This window comes from Ammospiza nelsoni, chromosome 7 (genome assembly GCF_027579445.1).
Source record: "Ammospiza nelsoni isolate bAmmNel1 chromosome 7, bAmmNel1.pri, whole genome shotgun sequence".
NCBI lineage: Eukaryota > Metazoa > Chordata > Aves > Passeriformes > Passerellidae > Ammospiza > Ammospiza nelsoni.
This window is the reverse complement of record NC_080639.1, coordinates 26,866,384-26,886,073: the sequence shown is the minus strand read 5'-3', so window position 1 is coordinate 26,886,073 and position 19,690 is coordinate 26,866,384. Positions and strand designations below refer to the sequence as shown.

At 38.4% G+C, this 19,690-nt stretch overlaps 1 protein-coding gene across 1 annotated transcript in view; it reads left to right on the top strand.

Moving 5' to 3' along the window:
* The window catches only part of CNTNAP5 (contactin associated protein family member 5), a 270,547-nt gene that overhangs the window by 48,777 nt on the left and 202,080 nt on the right, over window positions 1-19,690 (top strand). The gene's annotated exons all lie outside the window — the stretch shown is intronic.

Here is a 19,690-nt window from a genome sequence, read left to right as displayed (position 1 = left end):
TTTCAATTGTTTTGAATATTCTAAAATGTGTGTGTTTCTTGTTTCTGTTGATGGGCAATTTATTTTTCCTTGTCATTTTAACAATCTTTTGTTCTCAAAATAGTCAGGTGCGGCTTTTTCCTAATTTGCATATTTAATTTACTTTATCAGCCATATTCCTGAGAAAAGTGAGATGAGAGTTGAAGGAAAAAATACTGCTTAAGAGAAGAAGGTGATTTATGCATTTCACATGTGAAGAAAATGTGGGGGTTTTGTTTGGTTATTTTTTTTTTTCAAGTAAAACATGTTGGGTGTTTCCTTTTTTTCTTTTTATGACTTCTTTGGAAGTGGGGCAATAATCTAGATGTTGTGGCACTTGTGCAGTTATCTGACCCTTTTATTGATCATAAAATTCTCTAAAGTTCAGTCTGGTCTGTGGAGTGCTGAAGGAAAACTTCCCCTTGTCTCTGGTCTGCAGTTTTCTGATCATTTTTCTGGGCCTCATGGAAGAGTTTCTGAAGGAAGCAGGTTGCTTTGTTGACAGCTGTTCCTCTACCCAAATCACTCTTTTATTGCTACCTGTCTGCTCTGTGAGGCTTGCAGAGAACCAGTGGGTTCTCTGGGTTAATAATGTGATAATTCTCTGAAAAAAATTCTGTCCTGTTGTGCTGCAGTCAGAGCAGAGTGTCCAGGTCTCAGGTCACTCATCTTTTGAAAAACACATCCTTCAACTGAAGCTCATTTCTCACTGTTTCCCTCTTGCCTTTCTACTGATGCTGGCGGATAGCAGCACTCTCCATGCTTGGTTCCAGACCTCCTCCTTCCAGATTTGCAAGATATTGAAGAGTAAAACTTGCTGGCTTTGCTAGGGAGAACTGACATGGCTTGCTGGTGGTTTCAACTTTGTGTGGCAGCAGCAGCAGCACGGTGGTATTTTGTCTGCATTTTTTTCCCTCCCTAAAATAGCAACCAAATATAATAGCTTAATTTTAATATTGAAAATAATTAATTTAGTCCATCTCTTTATGTCCCTTTTTCCTGGTTGTTTATGAGCAGTAGTGCAGAGTCTGCAGTGCAGCACAGGTGTGTCAGTGTTAGGGGATCTTGATTGATATGGATTGAATGGAAAAGGTGGAATGAGGTTCATAGGGATGTGCCTTTTCCCTTTAATTCAAGGGGCTGAATGATGAACACAAGCCCTTTTTCAACTTTTTTTCCCCTATTTTATCAGCAAAGCTTTACTGTTGTGCATTCATGTAGCACTGCTGTTCACAGGCTTGGGGGCATCTTTAAATAACACCTTTGTTAGGGTTCTTATGCAGGAAAAGTACAGGAAGGAACACTTTCAGAATTGCCTTTAGGGGAGCTAGATATAGTCAGTGCTCACCCTGCAAATGTGCAGAGATGAAAATAATGGTTGGATTACAGTAATTCACTGTTCAGGAAGGAAGCACAAGATTGCACATTAAAGAAAAAAGTAGTTCCACATGCATTTAAAAAAATACTACGAATTCTTTGTTGTATCTTTTATTAATTGCTCTTCTCTTAAAGAAACCCACATATACTCATTAAAAAAAGGGCAAATAAAAAATGACAAATTATCAATTAAAAAAACCCCAAATCTAAAACCAAAACAACACAAACTTCAAATGAGTTTTGCACTACTTTATACAAAACAGTCTGTTGTGTTTGGTGTAAGAATAACTATGCAGAGTTGTAGAGCCTGAGTTATTCTGGAGTTTAAACAAGGTGACAGTCCCTTCAATCCTCAGAAATCCATAGATCTAAATACAGAGCTAGACTGCGTGAAGATGCATCAGTAGGAGTTTCTTTCCATACCATGCACAATTAATATCTAGTTGTGAATAATCTCAAGTATAAATGAATCCTCTTGGATTTGGGGTTGTGTCTTTTTGACTTGGTAATGAAATGAAGCCTGCAGTGAAATGCCTGGATTGGAAAAGTTGGTGACAGTATTTGGTGCATCTAGTTCAGCAAATAAGACTTTCCCTTTGCTGTTGATGAAATCACCTAAAAAATCATGAAGAAATGGCCTAAAGGCAGACTTTCTTTGAGTGTTATGTGATGGTTCAGTTTTTAGCAAGTCTAGCAAAAATGAAGACATAATGCAGAGGAGGACTGAAAGATAAAGCCGATGAGCTGTGGCTCGGAGCACGTTGTCATGGAGAGAGGTCTCTCTCTGCACCGCAGTGCCTCGTTGCAAAGGCACAGCTGGAGGTCCTGGAAGGGCTTATGGCAGGGGCTTCTCCATCCCAGGGGCAGCAAAGGTGGGCAACAAAGTGCAGTGCACTGTGCAAGGGCTTCCACTGCTGCTTTCCAAGGATGGGGGAAAGTACGAGCCAGAAGCAGTAGTGGTGGGACTTTCTTCTCTGAGGAGGTTTTGTGTTGTCTCATAAACTTCCACGGTGAAACCAGCTGTTCCCAGATCCTTTGGAAAGAAAGGGGAAGGAGCTGTTGGGTAGGACTTTGAGATTGTCATCTCTCACCACAGAATATGCTGAGGTGTGGCTGGGCTGCAGAGTGCTTCACAATAACAGGATGTAAAAGACCTTTGGGTTCCAGCAGTTTGGAGGGACCTGTGGTTTAATGCAAAAAAAGGGGTGATGACAGCTAACTATAAATTTAAATAGTCATCTAAGAAGTGAAACAACCACTTTCAAGTATAAAAGATGAGAAGTGATAAGAATTTAGTAAAACATAGTCCTGGAGAACCTTTAAACCTGTAAGTTTCACAAAAAAAAAAAAAAACCAAACAAGCCCACAACTTGTCATGTTTAAAAATCAAAAGTAGCTTTTAGAATAGCAGGTTTTTCCAGATCTGAACTGAAAATAGGATCCAGTTTGTAGTTTGTTTGAGCTTCAACAAATGATGAAATGAGAAAAAAAACCTTCCCTTACATCAAACATGTAAATAGCAGGTCCATCACACAGCTGGGTGAAAAGAATAGTTCAGACTTCCAGTATAAGGTCTTAAAATGAGAAATAAAGAAAAAAGTTAATCAAAAAAATCAGTGAAGATATTTTTTTAAATAAGTTATTCAAGTGAAAATTCCTTCTAGAATAACTGTGGGATTTAATGATGCATTATTTAGGTCTCTTCCCCCAAGAGGGGAATGCAGATATGTATATTTGTATATTGACGTTTGTTCAAACAAGAGTTGGATACTTATAGTTTACTGCAGTACTTTTCTATCTTAGTTGTTGGTTGAAGCTTTTTCAAAACCCAGTCTGTTAAATTATAGAGAGATTTACCTATACCTTATTTCACATGCTAAGCTGATATAAAAGTATAACAATATATGAGTTTGTTTAAAATAAATTATACTGATACTGCATGTACAAAAATTCTGGAATGTATTGAGGAAGAATGGTTCTCAGGATTGGAAATGAACTTGTTTTCAGAATAAAATAAGTTCTAAAATTACAAAATTTTTCCTCTTGTACAAATGGCCTATATTTTAACGGGGTATTTGTTGAGCTATGCAATGCCTACTTGGTTAACAGAAGAAATTAAAACCAAAGCTGTTTGCTAGGAGTTTAATAATAATACAAAATATGAAAGCAGGACTTGGAGACCTAGTCCCTGTTTGTGTGATCAAAAGGCACTTTTTCTTAGTAGGGTCTCTGCTATTAAGCAAAGTATTATGATGGTAAAAGTTGCCAGAAATCCATTTCAACTACGTAAGGTGTGAAAAGCTTGATTATGAATGAGTAAACACACTCTGGTTGGCATGGAAATACAGAAGCTAATTTTGGACCAGTCATATTTTCATGCTGCAGTGGCTTGACTTATTAGCTGTTGCTTTCCCATTAGCTCCAAATCCGACCTTCTCCCTCGGTGCTTCCAAAAACACTAAGTTGTTCTTGCAGTAAGAATGCAGTAAAAATGTATCTTGTTTGAACACGAGCGACTCACCTTCTGATTTGTATCCCTAGCCCATTGAAACATAAGGTTTTCAGATTACATCACTCAGAGGGCTGGAAAGTAAACAGAACTCCCAAAATACTCTAGATTGTTTTTGTATGCTGAGTTTTCTGAAAAGCTGCTTTTCCTCCAGCTCTGGATGAGTAGTCCTGGTCTGTATGATTTTCATGGAGAAGTTGTTTCTGAGAGCAGACTCAAGTTGCACTGATCTGGATGGTCCTGTGCAGAATCAGTGGCTTGGGCATACGGAGGACACAGTGGAATCTGAGTCATGAATACATCTGGCCACAGCTGTGGCTGTACTTTTCCATTGAGGCTGTAAGGCAGGGTTGGGTACAAGCTTGCAGAGGGAAAGATGTGATGTTTCTCCTAATTGACAAGAAAATGAAATATTTTGGCTTCAAAGTGTACCAAAAGAGAATTTCTCCTTTGCAAGAAATATAAATAGTTGGACATACACTTTCAAGTAGGTATATCTCAAGAATGCCCATCTGGCCACTTGACAGGTGGAACTAATTCAGCTAATGTTTGAGATGCTGTTAAAGCCTACAAAAGATTTTATTTTCAGGGCATAATTACATGTCTGCCTTATTTTACTGCATTAACAGTGTAAGTCGAGTTTCTAAAGGTTGCCAATGACATAAATTACTGTGAAGCTGAGAGTCTGCAGTGACAGTGAGTATTTTAAAAAAATGAAATTTTCAACAAATGAAAGCCTTTGACCATACAGAAATGTCATGAACTTACGGATCTCTTAAGAAATTTAAGTGTTTTTTTTTTTTTAATTAAATTATTCAAAATATAGAAGTTGTCCCCTAAAGTGCGTGTATCATGCAGTAATGAAGCTTTGCAGATGAAGTTTGATTCCCTTGAACCTCTCAGACCAACAGTGTGAGAACATTCTTTTCTCTAACGCTTACTCAATTTGATACCTGGGGGAGGAGGAGGGAGCTGGTAGATTGGGCCAGAGGCAGGGGTCTTGAAACCAAATAACATGATTCTCTTGAATGACTTGCATATGGCTTAGTGCATCTCTACAAGGTCTTACTGGAGTCAGTAAAGCTATATTGATAGCACAAGTTGGCTGTTGTGATTATTCTTACAGGATTAATGTTGTAGCTCTGCATGCAAAGTGCTGTGCAGCTCCCCACATGTGCCTTGTACATACCACTTGGTAGGCAGGTCTAGTGATGGGGAAAGGCAGTGCTATTTAATACATTTTTCCCCCATGAATTTCCTTGATTCTACAATCTGTTAATAAAATTAAAAAGAGTATTTTCGTACTAATTGTCATTAAATCTTTCAAATTTCAGAGAAGGGGCTTGGAGTCTTTAGCAGATGGTTGAAAATGAAATGCACTTTGGGGAAAACAGAAGCTCTGCCAAATCTGGACCTTGAACAGAACTAGTCAAATAAACAGAAGTGAGACACAGCAGGGATGGTTTGGAATAGGCTTTATCATGGCCAGAAAGCTTCAGGCTGTGAATGACCTAATCAACCTAAGCTCCAGACATACACCTAAATGAGCTTCCACTCTACCAATCCTCATAGTACTCTACTTTTCTTTACTCAAACACCATCTTAACAGATCTGAGCTCTTTTAACTGCCCATGATTGTCCCCTTTTCATTATATTTGTCCTATTCTACTCTCCTAATGGCTGAATTTTAATTTTCTCCTTTAGTTTTCCCATCCTCTCCCCTGACTCAATTCTGGCAATTTTCATGCATTTGTTGAGTTTCAAATGACTTGTTGTTCTATGAGAACAAGCAAAAAGAGTGATGGGAGCAAAGCTCCTCAGTGTTGAGATACTCTGGAAGGCTGTTCAGTTCCCACTTAACTAAGAGGATTTCTGTGTGACCTTGTCTCCTGCCTCATTTCCATCTCTGCAGCATGGGGACAAAGTGATCTGCCCTGCCAGAGGAAGGGAAGCCGTGCCGTATAAAGCGCCATTCCAAAGGGATCCCTTGCTGTCTGCATTTGCTACCCTGTGTGGTCCCTACTGCACTTAGGACTGTTGTTTACAGCTGGAATAGCAAACAAGCTTGGTCTTGCTTCTGTTCATTTAACCAGACTTGGCTTGATGTGCTGCGTGCAGCCCACAGCCACTGCCCTGGCCACAATGCAGCGGCCGCGGAGCATGGCCGTGAATGTCACACGGACATGGCCTTGTTCTGGAGACACTGGTACAGGCAGGAAACTGAAACGGAATAACGCGACCCTGATCGTGCTTCAGCATTAGCCAGGGCAAGGATGAAGTGCTATAAACATCCTCCAGTTAATAGGTAAATAAAGGCTGCATAGCATCGTGCTGGTCTCCAATGTTTAAAGAATGGTTCAGCGTGAAATTTGAATGGCAACAGCTTGTGTGTTACTGTGGTGTGAACTTGATTTAAAAAATTATCTTTATTTAAATTAAGCTTTATTTAAAATAAGCTTTATTTATTTAAAAAAATATACTGTGTATGTATATGTAATATACTAGTATATATTATATGTAATAATATACTAAATATATCTTTATAAAACTTTTGCACTTCACACGTTTTATTCATAAATGATTTAGTCTCATGGCCTTTGAATATGGCCTCTTTGTACCAGTAGTCATGATTTTTCAAAATCTTTTTGTGAAAAGTACCTTTGAGAGTAGGAGAGGCTCTTTAGGGGGTTTGATGTGGGCACATAAATAGTCACTTGAATTTATGAGGCATTATTGCTCTGGAATTCAAGAGAACAGGAATCAACCTAGTGTAGTATGTATTGGTTTCAATCACCTGAGGTGATAGTCCTAAATTCTGCTACATTATAATGGTTTTAACATGAATTTACTGATTCACACAGAGGAATGCAGGGGATCATGTAATTTCGCTTTGTCATTCTGGTTCCAAGTGACCATAGTTGTAATGATTTACTGGAATTCTAATTCCCTTAACAATTAGTAGGCACACTGGAGCCCACTGGGTTTTATTCAGAGCTCATTGAAGCTAATGGAGGGGAAAAAAATCCCTTTGACCTCATTTGGCATTGGCTCAAGCTCTTTGCATTTGAAGCTGATGGCTTCATCAAAATCCACTTAACCTTCCAGGGATGAGCGTGTGACAGGGACTGGCCATCAGGTCATTCTGGAGCTTCATGGGTCTGCTGGGAGGGGCTTCTATACTTTTCCCTCATTATTCCCTTTATTTCTATGTAGATGAAAGGAGCAATTTCAACAGTAGCAGAAGCCAGTGTGATGTTTTATGTGGTCTCTAATACTGTGGTCCAACCTCAGTGCTGTTTGGGTAACCCAGGACTCATACAGTTAATAAGTGTAACAGAGGATATGCCTTAGAATTATCATTCTGACATGTTTGTTTTCCTTGTTTTCACACTTTGAAACATCCTGAGATTAAAAAACAAATTATATGCCTCCCTTTCACTCCATTATTTAATCATATCCCTAAACCTTCCCATGTTTTAGATGTGCCTTTCCAATGAACAAACCTACACAGATAAACACCTAAATATAAGCAGCATATCGGCTTGGAACTGGTCTCTATTTCAAGAAAAAAGAAAACAAATAGAAATAATACAGTTGAAAAGAAGAAAATTATCAGTCTTTCTTAATTCTTCCTCAAAAATGTGACAGATTCCACAAAATCATCTCTTTAATGCTCTGCATTATCACATAAACACAAATTTAGAGGTGTTATTATTGCATTAAAATTTTTGTTGTGTCCTGGAAAAATAATTTATCTTAAGTTCACCTGATTCTATTCAGTTTAGTAAGACACAGAAGGGTTTTTATAGCGTTTCTCCAAGTTAAAGCCATCAGGACACCGCAAGAACTTTGTTATTCCTGAATACCACATTTTGTTGTATGAAAGGATAGACTTATTGAATCTACAAACTCAAGCTTGTTTCACTGCCCCTAAGGATTAGGGAGGAGCCTTGCTAAAACAAATGTGAGTCTGAGCCTGGTGTTGGGCAAGCTGCTGTAGGGAACCCTGTGTGATCTCCTGGGCTCCCTCCCAACCTCAGCCACTCTTTGATTCTGAGTTTCATGAGTGATCCTCTTCAATGGCAAGGAGAGCAGTGAGATCTGCTTGTTGGCTCCTCTGGGGCAAATCCTCTTTCACCTTTTCATTGGGCTGATACTGGTTATGATGCTGCAAAGAACTGCTTGTGAGATAACCATGGTTTGCGTTTCTTGTGTTGGAGACATTGGCCATGGATCTTCTGAAAGCATATTCCTGTTCCTTTGATTAGTGCTAGCAGCAGGGAAAGATGTTTCCACCACTGAGGGATATGTTTCAAAGCTCTGTGTAGGGCTTTGGAATGTGACACCATTAAATGTTAATGTGCATTTTCAAATAAGGAGCCTCAAGGCTAGAGGTAACTCTTTGATCTTTAAAAAGCTTGCCACATAGAAGAGGGACTTTGAATGTATACTTACATCTGCAAACACTTGCAGGTAATTAGATTTTAGTTTCAGGGCTGCAGGACTTTGCAGAAATTATTTGGATTTCAAAAGGCTCAAAATAAACATCAATTTCTATTTATCTCAAGGGATTGAGAGGGGCATAAAACAAACCTTTAATGGCCTGAGCCACACTTTATTAATTGCTTTGTTGAAGAGATAAAACCTGTGGGAGTTTGTGTATTAAAATGGGATTTGAACCAGCAGAAATCCAAGCAGGATCTGAATTTGATTTAAAATGAGTAAGAAAATACACAGCTGAGCTTTCTTCCTTGTTTAAAATATTATTACCCTAATATATACAGTTGCTTTGTTTTTAAAAAGTGTGTCTGGATTGAGCCATAATTATATGTGAAAGCATTTGAGCTAGTCATTCAGTATTGAAGAAATTGGATCTGTCTAAACAAAATGACATGCAATTAGGGAGCATGCGGGAGTTGTCTGTTTGCCATATCTAAAAATAAAGTTATCAAATTATTACCCAAATTGTTCTACATCTGACAACTGTATCTAGAAAGGCTTCTTATGGTAACTTTGCAAAGATGGCTCAGGTTTGTATGCTGTTTGTGACAGGGGACAGTGAAACATAGGAGTTTGGTTGTTTTGATTTTTTTTTTTCTTTACTTGAGGCTTCTATATTTTTTTGGTTTGCAAAGTTTCTTGCAAGGAGGACTATTGATAGAAAGTGAACCTTTTTCCTTGTTGGATGAAAAATGGCCTCTTTAGACAAAACAAAAGGTAGCTGACGCTAGAGTTCTGCTGGTGTTCAAACTGATATATTTATCAATACTTTCAACAAGATGGCAGTTTTGATTTAATTTTGCCATTTTGGTTTTTTTAGTTGCTTGAATTTCCACTGTTTTTTAAAGAATTTTTAAGAATTCTAGTTTTGTTTACTCCCATGTGAAAGAAATACTGTGCTGCAATCCTTAGTGTATTTTATAGCTGTTATTTATTAATTCTGTTATTAATGTATGTAAACTTGCTGCAGAGCAAGTTCTGCATAATCCTCATGTGGAGAATCCTACTTGTTCTGGATATGTCCTTTTCCTTTCTTTTTCTCTTATTCTGTATTCACAGAGCGTATGAGAGTTTTCTCTTTCACCTTCAGTGTTCTGTGTTAAATCCAGGAGTTACTGTCTGTTTATGAAAAATAATGCAGAAAACACTATATGGGTTCAAATTATCATGATAATTAGCAGATATGTTTTGCAGAGGGTTAGGAAATACCTTCCACTTCAAAGAAAATACAATGACAGAGATGCTGTAATGGATTTGAGATATGGGCCAGAATTACAGAGATGTAAAGGCTGAGGACTGTGGTCATACAGTGCCAGGAGTCCTGTTCAGAGCATGGGATTAGAGCCTAAGATTGCATAAGTTTGCAATGAAGACTGTAACATCAATATAGTCTCAAATAATGATTCTCAAAATAATCAAAGGTAGTTAGAAAAGTTTGTGTATAAACTGTCTTTCTGGTTTGCTATCATGTTAAATCTAAGAGATCTCTATGTTTCTTTTCTCCTGCGGCACTAAAAACGCCACTGTGACTGATAAAGAGAGAGCACAGTGCCCTGAGAAATGCCTGGAAGAAAATTTTCATCTTTAAACTGACATCAAAGCTGCATTCACCTTGCTTTAGAAGGGAAATTTTGAACTTTTTTCAATCCTGTCTCTTATCTAAACCATTAACTTGCATAGAAGAGTCTTAAAAATTGGTGTTTCGGGGCTAAATAAGACATTTTTGTTGGAGGTTATTGAGACATGAAATGATTACTTATCATCCCTTGAAATGACATTACATTTAAATGCAATGGTACATGGGCACTTACCGCCACCTTCATCTCTGTTAATCCTTGCTCACAGCCTGCAAATTGAACATTCTCTCAGCCTTATGGGATGCACTGAAACTCTCACAGTTATAATTGGTTTTCAGTGTGCCATCCTGCATGTTGCACAATTTGAAGAGACTCTCTTCCAAACTGAAAACATTTAGTGAACCCCTCCAAACAGAACACATTTAGTGAATTCCATGCTGTGTATTCTTTCCCCTTTAATCAGTTTCATCCATGAGTTCACCAAATATTCAAAGGGAAAATAAAAATGGAATTAATTTTATCATGATTGATTTGAAAATTCAGGGGACAGCCTCTTGATTATTGATGGCTTTTAAATTGCTCTGCATTGTTAGCTGGGCATGCCTGTGAAATTCATCAGTATTCCACAATCTGCCTCTGTTGTTTGCTTACAGATAGCAGCTCTAAATTTAGATGTGCACAATATAACCTTACCAGACAAAGTTATGGCATGAAGTTATGGCAGTCTGAAAGTTTTTGCAAGGTCTGCCTGTATAAATAAGCCCTTTTCCATAGAGGTCCATGGGAACCAGAGCAGAAACATCACCTTTAGGAAGGCAAAAGCTGCAGCCTGATTGAGTTTCCCACATGATGGATGTTGTCCAACCTCATTGCTCTTCTGAAGCAGTGGTTGGGTTAAAAAGAGAGAGAATGGGAATGAGGCATCACGCTTATGCAGATACTCCTGGGTCTTTCTCAAAGGTGGAGGTAAACTGTATGATTTCAAAGAAACTGGGAGCATGTGAACTATGGTACTGTGCTGGGGAAGAAGACAAGACAAGAACTTACAAAGAGCTGATTCTTCATTAATTTTCCTTCTTGCATTCATCAGTGAATTAGTGAAAATTGTGTGACTCCCCAAATGGAAGTCTGTCGTGGTAATTGGGTTCTTGTTTTTCTTCTCTAAGGTACCCCAGCTACACTGTGCATCTCTACAAAGGCAGCAGAGTCTTCCCTTGCAGGTCTGATCTTAGGTGTCTGTGGTCACACGTGACAAGCAGTTGGTGTTGGGCTGCTCCACTGAAGTTTGTAGCAGTGCTTCCACAAGCATGCTAAATTTTAAGGTGACTCAAAATGTGAGGAATAGCATAAATGTCCATCTCTATGAAAGATTCCTCAGCTTGGAGAGGTGGGATAAAAGCCTGGAGAAAAGAAGATTCAGGGGAGTCCTCATCACTAACTACAGCTACCTGAAAGGGGGTTGCAGCTGGCTGTGGGTTGGCCTCTCTCCCAGGAAACCAGTAACAAGACAAGAGGAAACAGCCTCAGGCTGTGCCAGGGGAAGTTCAGGTTGGAAATTAGAAAGAGATTCTTTACTGACAGGGTGGTTAAGCATTGGAATGGGCTGCCCAGGGAAGTGGTGGGGTCACCGTCCCTGGAAGCGTTCAAGAAATGCCTGGACATGGTGCAGCTCTGGCTTAGTTCATGAGATGTTCAGCCAAAAGTTTGACTCAATGCTCTTGGAGGTCTTTTTCAACCTTAATGATTCTGTGATTCTGTTCTGTGATGCTAAGTAGACAGAACTATGTTTCTGCCTCATTTTGCTGATCATTAAGTGGTAGAAGATATAATGGCTCTACTTAAATTGATACAATTATTTTTCTAAATTTTACTAGAAAATGGATATTTTTTTATTAGTGGTGTTAATTATCTGAAATGGTCATTTTCTCCCATCTGCAAATAAAACACTTGTGTTTCCCAAACTGGTTTTCATGTTCTAGTCATGATAAACCATGTGCTGCTTCTTTTGTGCAGAAGTTTTTCTTATTTCTCTTCTGCTCATTTGTTTCGGTTTTTCATCAATAAACCTTATTCTTAGTGAAACAGGTATTTACATCCTATTTAAAAAATTGTATTTGCAAAACTTAGAAAAACTGCTTCACCAGTGAATTCTTGAACAATTTTAACACTGAGTAACATCAGCAGAAAATCTGCTGTACTCCCTCTGCATTTTAATTTTCTGTAGGTGACTGTCTACAGAACTCAGCCCAGCTCTGATCTTTCTTGTGTTTTTCTTCTAATAACGATTACAGCAGCCTTGCTGATGGGTGCACATACATTACCATTTTTTTCCTGCACATTCAGTGTTGTTTTAATTGTATTGTGGTATCTTAAAGCATATACTATTCTGGTTTTAAAATCCATGGCCTAATGGGTGGTACCCTGAACTCCTTCAGTGATGGCCTCTGGTGAACAGAGCATGCTTGTAGCAGAGTCTGATGCTTTTGAACGGCATCAAGTTTCTCTTTTTGTGAGTGTTGCTAAAACTTTTGAAATGTTAAAAGACAGTCTTGATCTTTGGTATAAAGAAACTTTCAAACTTTGTTTGAAATGCATGAGTAATAAGTCTCATCCAGGCCAAGGTAAAAAGAGTGCTTGTGATAATGTGATGCTGTGTGGCCAGAGAAAAGAGAAAAGGGCCTCCATGTTCATAGATTTTATTTTGTTTATAATGTAGCAAAAACTGCCCTGTGCTGACAAAGTCACTTGCCTGTGTTTTCCTGTACAGCAAGGTAATCTCAGGATACATTCCCCTACCATGGTGTGAGGGGATTCATACTGTCTCTTCTCTAAAGTGTGTTGAATGTCAAAAGGGCAGACTTCAGGTGTAAAATTCGCTTCATCTGTTGTGCCAGCTTTCTAGGTTTCTGCTCTCAGGTCAAAGATCAAAGCGCTCTTACATTAACAGGATATCAGAAATGTGGAAAGGAGAGGCAAATGAGCACAAGAAGCATTTTATTCTGAGGAGAAAGTAGTAAGAATTTCTGGCAACTGCTGCTACACCTGCTGAGAGTAAATCAGAGCTTTGGACAATAACATGCTTTTGCAGGTTGCTCATAGAAATATAAATGTTGGGAGGCTGAGTCAGCAAATCCTTTTGTTGTAGTCCTTTTTTGTTTTCCATATAGAGCAGTTTCAGTAATTTTTGAGTGTCAAAAACTGGTTTCTATGATGGATTTGCTGTTCATTGACAACAGCTTATTCCTGACAACGAGCCTGTGATGTAATGAAAAGCATGTGGTATAAGATAAAGTGATTGTACCTTCATTTTTTAGCTGCAGACATGACTCACCTAAATGACATGGACTATGACAGAGCTGAAATTGGAGAGCACTTCTTCCTTTCACTTCAGATCATTCTTCTTTAACTATATTTTGTTAGTAATTGGCTTAGTCTGATGTTCTTTCACCCTCTCAAAACAAGAATTGCTTCTGCAAATTAGTTTACTGGAACTTCACTGATGGCTATTTGAAATTCATAGTTTGAGTCCTGTCGCTCTGTTCCTCAAATGCAATTCTACTTCATTATTATGAGTAGAAGTTACATGGCAGACATGCTTGTTTCAGTAAAAAAATAAGACCCAGTATTGAATCAGTTTTATGAGAGCCCCATAGTCATTCAAAATTAGACTTGACCACTTTTTGTGAGACAAGGTTATTCGTGCACACTGTATCATAAAAGATACTCTATAAATGCACTGATTGAGTAATACTTTTATGTCTTTACAGGCATATGAAGGAACACTTATGTAATTTACAGTTGCTTAGGAAAAGCTCATGATTAGCTTAACTATTGGCATTTATTTGCAGTATAGCACGAAAAGAAAAAGGAACATTGTGTTGTTAAGTACTTTCTCTAGTGTCTTATATCTTGAAAAATATGTCATGCATTTCAGCTAACAGATGGAGTTCACAGCTGTGCATGTACGTGTAGCCAGTCTCTAAAAAAAAAAAAGAAAAAAGAAGGAATTTCTTTTTACAGAAAAACAGAAAAACAGGTTGTTTGGGGTTTATTTTATTTTTCTCGTCAAGTTTTCAAGCATCATTTACTAAAGTCGTTAAATTGGTAGTAGAACCTAGTTGTAGGTGGTAGTTCCTGTGAGAGGCTTTTTGTAGGGACTGTTGATACAGAAATAATCTCCCAATCTCTTCCAAATCTGTAGCCATACTCCATCTTACGGCACTTCCTGTGTTTTTTGTGTATGTAATTTTTTTTTACCCCTCGTAAAGGACAGAATCTCGTCCTCCCATGCACATACATCTCATTGGACTGTAACAGTAAAGGTTAATTTCCACAGTAAGTCCAAGCATGTATTTTTTGCCTTTTCAAAGGAGAATTGTACCTACAGAAGGCAGGAGAAAAACAGATGAAGTGAAAGGCATCAGTGGTCACTCCTGAGGACTGTTAAGAGGCATGGTACAAAACTCATGGTTTATATCTTTAAAACGAAGTATGCCATTAAGTGGGTAATACTAACAGGAATTTTATCTAGCCAATAAATACCAGTGAATCTTTTCAACTTCAAATCCCAGTACAGAGACAATTTACAATTGCAATCAAAATGATGCACACAATTTAACTTCAGTACCATCTGTAACTCTGCTGGTATTTTAATAATGAATAAAATTATATCTTGGCAACAAAAGTCTCACTGAAATAGTATACCTTTAATTTCCAAGTGAGACCTCTTAAGATTAATCTACAAGGCCTCTGGTTTACCCTGAAATCTCCTTCATGTGTATTAAAAATTGGACATATTTATATTTAAATAGCTAACAGTATGCTAAAGGCCTGTGATTCTGTGGAGCTTTTGTTAAACTCCTTTGAAATTTGGGGATTGTGGTTCAAGCAGGAGTTTGCACAGTTGGCCACAAGCACTCCTGCCCTCACTGCACCTCTTGCATCTGCTTCAGCAGAGATGCATGAGCAGGGTCTACTGCAGGAGATGTTTGGTGATGTGCCAGACCCTGTGTTCTTGAAGTAGAGCACCTACAGGAAGCACCTTCCCTTAAAATGCTTTTATTACCATGTGATAGAGCAGGAGGCATGACAGTTACTCTCTTCTGAATTTGTCTTTTTGCCTCCATCATGGCACCTAGCCACACCATTCTCTGGGCTGTAATTCTCTCCTTTTTCATCTTCAATTTCTGTATTTTGCAGAGAGAAGGCAATTTTTGCTCTGTCAATAGTTTGCATGCTCTGTCCTGTCCTCCACTCTTCCCTCAGTTGCATTATTAGGCGACACCCGTACCATGTTCCTACTCTGAGTGCTGCTTTCATGGTATTTATAATTATTTTGGGATGCTTATGGTTGCTAATAGAGTAGCTGCAGCATAGATCTGAGTCTTACTGTGGCTTGTCAGACACTTTGCATTGATGGTGATATGAGATTGTTGGTCTAAGTACCAGTATAAGTAATTACTTATTATAATGATAGGAGGTCTTGACAAACAATGTATTACTACATTAAAAAAAATGAAAAACTTTGCAGTAAAGGATTTTCTGCATGTTTGTCCTGGTGAAGGTACAGCAGTACCAAAAGCAGTTAGGGGCTGATGTTTGGAAAATCTCTGGAGCCCAGGGACTGGAGATATTTGACTAATGGTGTCCTCTTTATCCAAACTTTTGTTCAGGAAATGTTAGTGACCTTTCTGGATGGCCCTCACAAGTGGAAATCAATGTGTTTTGTCCCACTGGCTCTTCAGGTGAACCAGGGAAACCAGAGCAGGACAAGTTTGTTAACACATCTCAATTTGGGCATGCAATGAGCACCTGCTCTAAGAAGCAGTAGTGTGACCATGATGGGTTCCTGGGCTTTGTGATTTTCTAAATGTCTTCAGTGCCCAGTGATCAGAAGTTTTCTATATTTGTACCAGTTGCTGCTGATGAAGGCTATCTCAGGCTTGAAGAAGGTTATAAACTGGATCATGCCAAGCCTACCAACACCAGTGTTAAGTGTGTCCTGGAAGAACTAGTAAAGTTAGTCTCAATCTCTGAGTTCTGTGCCAACTCTGTTTTGATAATATGTTTACTGTATTTGAGAAACCTGCTGTTCTTCAGGAACATTTGAAATACTGTCTCTCTTGGCCTTGGATACATATTTTTCAGTTATTTTTTTCATATATGTCACAGATGTTGAAGGCCTTCACAACATACAAAGTTTGATTAGGTATTTAGGCCAAAGGCCTTCTCTGAAATTCCAGTTTATGTACTATTAGCTAAAGTTGGTATTATCTGACATGTTTCAAAGAAGCCTAAGAGTTTGTATCTAAATGTCACTTGAATGATTTTGAACTTTGAACTGATAACATTTATGTTTGTGGGATTGTTCAAAGCATTCTGTAAAAAAATTAAAATACATGGGCAAAGAGGGAGAAGATATTTCCTTGTTTTTATTTGGAGGGTAATTAAAGCTACAAGAAAAGAGTCAAAACTAATAAATAAAACAACTTCATAGAATGAAAAAAAAGATAATAGATTTATTTCTCTTTTTTTTTTTTTTGTTAATTTTACAATTTTTTCTAAAAATCATTAGTGAATAAAACCTAGAAAATTCAGGTTGATATATGTAACTCTTTTTCTTAATTCCAGAAGCAAGACTGCTTATGAAAGTTCTAGTAACACTCATAACACTGGAAATGCTGTCAGTAACTGTTTGTTTTTCAGAAGCTGGCATGTTCAAGGTCAGCACCATTTTCTGAAATGCAAATCAACATCTGTATTGTTGTGTGGTTTGCATAAAACAGTTGGCTTATAGGTACAATTAGACCCTCTTTTTCATGATTTCTTTGCTAATTATCTTGTCAAGAAAAACATAGGAGAGAACAACTGGCTAGTAAATGCACTTTTGTGAGTGTCCAGATGTTTTAAATGGTTCTGTAGTGTAGAATTATTCATTATTAAAACCAGTGTTTTTAATAGGTGTATAATGCAGTTAACTCCAAGAAGCAAAGTTTCTGTTCTGACAGGCAAACTTCCAAAGCAAATGGATTAATAGGTCAGGAACTACAGGTAAGGAGTTGTAAATGTGAGAACACCTGAAATAATGTTTTTTTCCTGCCACATCAAGGTGGGGTTATGAAGCCTCATGAAATGTGTGTTGGCATTGTATGGTGGCAATCAGGATACACTGGTTTTGCTTTTGGTTTTATCATGGGTCTTCTCTGATCTTGCATAAGCATAAAATTTTTCATCTTGCTCTTGTCTGTATTCATCACAAAAAGAAACATGGTAACAACATTTTTTCTTGGAGAGTTTTTTAATCTTGAGAGGTGTCTTTGGTGGTTGGTTTGTTTGCTTTTCAGTATTGCCTTCTCATGGAACTAGGGCCAGTGGAATGACCCTCGCTGTACATGCACATCCCACCTTTTTGAACTCTGTACCCTATTTCAGCTGAGTTTTACAACGAAATATCAGTCTCATATGTGTGCATGTTGGCATCTCTGACAAGAGATGTATCAGTGCTGTTCTGCAAATGATCTGGATTGTTGTGCATGTACAAGTTGACTGATGCACCTCTCCAAGCACTCTGCTGTACTCTGGAATTTCATTTGGCATGTAGAAACTGTGCCATGTTCTGCACAGAAAGTCTGCATGTAGAGCTTTCGATTCAGTGCAAAGTTAGTTTTGACTGACTGAAGGGCAGAAGAGTGACCTTGTGTCAGAGTATCCATTCAAAAACAATCTTCACTTGGAGGAAATTCCTGCATGTACTCTGAGTCAATCAATCGTTATTCTCCTATCTGTTGAAAGTTGGGCTGTATTAGTCCTGCTGCTCTCAGAACTATCATCAATTTTTTAATGCTGTCCTAAATCCTGAAGCCTTAAATTTACATGTTTTTATACTTAGGTATTATTCAGGGAAGATTTCCTAGCTGTATTTCAGCTGTTTGTTTTTACTTTTTTTTTCCCATTTATTTATTAGAACAAAGCACAATAAGGATCCCAGAATTTAGTGTGGAAATGAAATTGCAGTTCTGTAGCAGCAGACGTACAGATGAACGTGCATTGGGACAGAAGCAGAGGATATGGAAATTTAGACAAAGTATCTCCTAGTTACAGGAGCTAATTGTCACCTCTCAGCCTGGTGCCTCTGGAGGTCCCAGGGAAAACCTTAAATGTGTTGCTCTGAAATGGTTTCCTCTTGCTGTGATGCTGCAAGATACTTGGTGTCCCATAGGCACCCAGTCCTACCTTTGGGGAGCAGTGGTGGACAGCTGGATCACAGGCTGATTGATGTGCTGGGTTCTGTCGTGGCCCAGGAACAACCACAGGGAGCTGATGAGAGCCAGCCATCTACACAGTGTTTAAAGTGAAATCTCTGTGTTCAGTTATTTCCAGCCTCATGTTTTAAGTGTTGCTGAATAGTCCTGTAGATCTGTCCACCAGGATTTTAGACTTTCTTTTGAGAGGTTCTCAACCCCTCTGCTGGTTTTATAGAATGCAGAATTTTGGGTGAATTCAGTGCCCTCATGAACTCACCATTTCCGATCTTTGTTTAAATCTCTGTTCAGGTCATGAGTGACAGTGAATTTAAGACCCTCAATTTACAGGTGTTTTGTTTGGGATTTTTAAAGTCTGAATAGAAGAGTTATGGCCTGATCTCATGGTGTACCAGGAGACCTCAAGCCCTCCACTCTTTGAGATTCGAAGGGTGTAAATCATAGGGAATCTGCTCAGGAACATGATACTTGTTTTGTTAGCTAATCATCGTTGTGGCTACAACATCAGTGCAGCCCTACCCCTCATTTATCTATCTTGCAGATCTTGCTAGGCCTTTTTGCTCTTGGGAATCAAAGAGATAGAAGGGGTTTTGGATAGAAGTTTGGTTTTTGAGATCCATCATTCAATGCACTGATATAAATTATATTGATTGCATTGAATTTTCCTTCATATAGAGCTGGATTTTGATTGCAAAAGTATCTGGGTTGTTCTAGAGAGTCTGTGTAGAAAGGGATGAGAAATATTTTAATGTAATCTGTCTCAGTATGGAAAAGGTATTACTCAGGTTTAGAATAATCTAAAATATCAAGCAAGTTTTGCTTTTATTGTCTTTTGTAGCCCTTCCTTCTCCCCCTCCTCCCAGTCCTTGTAAGCTGCATATTTACTCTCTGAGTGCAAGAACACTGGGGTGGCCTGAGATCCTGGTGACCTGCAGGCCTTTTCCAGTAATTAGGTCCATGTTTGCTCCATGGGAGATTCAATTAAAAATGAGAGGGGTTTTATTATTATTATTCCCTACTGAAACCCCGCATTATGTTCTTGAGTATTTATGTGACAGCATTGTAATGAGAAAATTTACTTTATTTAATTCTGTCCCTGTTCAAACATTATGGGCTCAAAAATTCCATTTGAGTATTAGCACAGCCCATCTGTCCTCAGAAGCAGTTGTGAAAGAAAGAGGGGAGAAACATAGCGGCTGCTCACGTGGGTGAACAAAACTAATTTGGCCCTGCAGGTTTGTGTGAACTTGAGGAAAACATGATGGAGGTATTCAGGTTTTGAGATTTTAGTGCAGCCTGAGACACCTGTGAAGCATGGACACACTTTTACACGTTGCAAAAGCCCCCGTGGCATGTTCCAGTGTGTCACTTCCACACAGAAATATGAAGTTGTAATTGCTACATTACATACCTGTTCTGTGGAAAAACTGTACTGAACACAGAACACC